Genomic DNA, 3,529 nt, shown 5'->3' on the forward strand with positions numbered 1-3,529 from the left:
ATTTGGTATTAAAAATAAGGACATTTTCCTTAAGATTATAAATTTGTTGGACAAAAATGCATAGTTTCTCAAGTAAGACACAGGAGAAAATAAAATAATGTTTGGGATGTGAAATTCAAACTGACATCCTGTGAGTAGAGAAAAAAACTACTTGAAGTGTTCTAATGCTTATTGTTTGTTGTAATTCATGTTTGGAGGATAGGTAATGTGTAGTTGGATCTCAGAAAAGACATTGCGCCCAGGCTATTTAGACAAAAGAAAAGTGAGCATGTGAGTTCTTTCTATCTTGTCTTGATATATGTGATAGCACTCCATCAAGAAACTTCATGTACACCCTAACCGGTTTGGCTCAGTGGATAAGGCGTCGGCCTGCGGACTGAAAGGTTCGATTCCGGTCAAGGGCATGTACCTTGGTTGCGGGCACATCCCCAGTGGGAGGTGTGCAGGAAGCAGCTGATTCGATATTTCTCTCCCATCCATGTTTCTAACTCTGTCCCTCTCCCTTCCTCTCTGTAAAAAAAACAATAAAATATATTTAAAAAAAAAAAAAAGAAACTTCATATACCTAAAATTTCTTGGTGGCTCAGAGTAAAACATTTGGTTATTTCTGTATGCTACAGGTCTAATGCAAACATCTCTGATACTTACAGTGCCCACATAGGTTCTGAGGGGAAGGCTGCAGACCCAAATCCTGACTGCTCTTTTCTCTGCAGGAGGGTGTTTGCAGATTAAGTTGCACCCATGTTTCTTGAATTCTAGTATCTTACAAAATGCTGTCTGATTCACAACCTTTGTATCTCTCTTCTTTCCCATGCCAGACCACTTGAAGTTGGCCCCTTGCACATCCAGAGCTCAGCCCCAGTGTATTTGGAACAAATCTTTTCTGAGTGAGGAAATATGTATGAATGTATGTGCTCACCAATAATTGATGCTCTACTGAGTCTGAGCCCAAGCCTGGTCCCTGACTCTAATTAGATTTAGTCCTTATACCTGATGTATCATCCTTACTTACTGCCCCAATTCTAATAGTTGACCTTTAGACACTCCTTAATTTTACTGGTTTTAGTCACCCATTATTCCAAATCCAAGTTGCTCAATTTTGGCGGTTGTTTTTTATCATCTGGTGCTATGCTTATGAATTCTGTGCTGTGCTCACTTCTTTGGGGGTTTTCTTTGGAATGCTCATTGTTTCCGCCACCTCCCTCTGAAAGTCCTAAGGATCTCATGTTATGCTGTCAAGCGCTCCTGGAGTGATAGTTTGTGGTCTGCTGTCAGATCCTGTGAGGTCCTGCCCACTGCACTGGACCTTCTTTCAATGCTCTAGATGAGCCTCCTAGCATTTGCTTTATTCCAATAAGAGGTTTTGTTTACAGATTCTCTCTCCTCTTGGCCTTGTGCTGTAACATCATCAACCCAACCCTGTTTGTCATGCTTCCCTATGTCCAAAACATAAATGAGAGTTTAGAAATATTTCCGCTTGTAATTCATTACAGAAAATGTGAACTTCATAAAAACTGAACACATATCAACTACTTAAATTCAAATTTAGATATTACATAAGTCTAAAGTATAGAATATTAAAAAATAATAGAACACAAGCATATGGGGTTCTTCAAAAGCATCACGTTGTGTCTTATCTTTATGACTATGTTAGTGATGTTTTAGGTATATTTTTAATTGTAATGAAACTAAACCTACATCTAAACCCAGCATATGTCAATTAAGTCAATTTCAACAGTTGATTAAATCATTACTATCCTAAAGGAAATAAGAATCGGGTATAACTGTTATAGCAAACATTTTTGCTTATATTTTCTTTAAGGATTTCAATATGAGCATATATGTATACATATGGATCTGTGTGTATTCATATATACTTTCATTGTTTACTTATATATAATAGTCATACATCAATATAACTCTTAAAGGAAATATAATAACATAAGCGACATTCTAAAATATAATTAAAACAATAGAGTGCATTTTCTCTCCAGAGTTACAAGTATGACAACATCCAAATGTTTACTTAAATGTTTTCCAAAAAGCATACGCTCTCAGGCATATGCGTTAAGTCCCTGAACACATAAAATGCATAATGAAGCAGCTGCTATCACCTCTTACAAATTAAAAATATATAAATTTTAATATTTTCACGATGTGAATTGAAAGTAACTTGGCTTTAAAAACTTTAGCATACATATAAACGTACACAAATGCTACCTTATTCTTCATGTGTGAAAAAAAATCACTTTCCTTATACACAAGAAAGTTAACATTAGCTTAGGAAAAAATCTGTGTACATCACTAATAAAATTGATGTGCTGAATATAATTTTTAGATGGAATATCTGCATTATACTCATGTTACTAATCAATGTTAAAATGCCATATTCACATTTTTGCCTTTGAGTGCCCTTTAAAAACCATCATGTTATTAAGATATTGTTTGACTGTTTTGCCCTTTCAAAAGTCCCCTTAAATCATGGAATAAAGCTGTTAAGCAACTGTAAAATAAGTCAACCATGTATTGTATGGCATATAGGCAATTTCTATTAAAGAAGTTTGTATGTGGGTAAAAGTAAAACTTTATAAAATGGAATATCATAACTATTATGAATGCTACACTAGTCAAATTCCTTGGATAAGCTGAATATTATTTCTAGGGTTTTAATTCTGTATCTTGAAAAGGTAGTTTACATATTAAGACTTAACTCTCCAGGAAAAAAAAATAGAATATAGATGCAGTTTATATTTTATTCTTCAAAATAGTATTTTACCTTATCTATTTTTTAACTATAAATAATGGATTGGTTAATGAGATTTTGATGAATGATCTAATAACACTGATTCACAAAACTTTTTCAGGGTCATGACAGACTTCCTTATTAGCCATGGCTTACTTGCAAAGTAGTAATGCTCAATGTATGAGCCTTAGAGAAATGGATTTTTTTCAATGCTTCTCCCCTTGGTTAAAAGTTGGAATAATCTCTAGAGCTTTACAAAAATATTGATGCCTGGCTCTCACCTGCAGAGATTCTGACTTAACTAGCCTGTCTTGCTTCCTGGGTTATTGAAAAGTTTCCCAGGTAATTATACCATGCAGTTAAGGATGAGAATCATTTCATTAGACTCTTTCTAAAAACAAGCAATTTAAAAATAAATAAATAAAACAAGCAACTTGACCACAAAGAATACTATTAAGTCCATATTATGCATGAAATATTGAGACAAGTAAAGTGGTTTCTGATTTGATAGCTAAATTGGTGCTATTTATCTCTCTTTTTACATTTGAGTATAGCAATGGAAGAGACACATACATGCCCCTGGTCCTCGTGAGGAAACAGAAGGGGAAGGACGTGAACATCTGCAGGAGGGCAGGAAAGGAGAGGGAGCAGGTGTGAGAAGGAGGAGACAACAATATGGTAAGTAAAAGTGTTTCTGTCCAACTTTTCTATCTTACAATCCTCAGTCTCCTTATTATTCACATAAGGGTACAAATTGCGTATAATTATGTATAATTGATCATATAA

This window comes from Myotis davidii, unplaced genomic scaffold (assembly GCF_000327345.1).
Source record: "Myotis davidii unplaced genomic scaffold, ASM32734v1 scaffold436, whole genome shotgun sequence".
Taxonomy (NCBI): Eukaryota; Metazoa; Chordata; class Mammalia; order Chiroptera; family Vespertilionidae; genus Myotis; species Myotis davidii.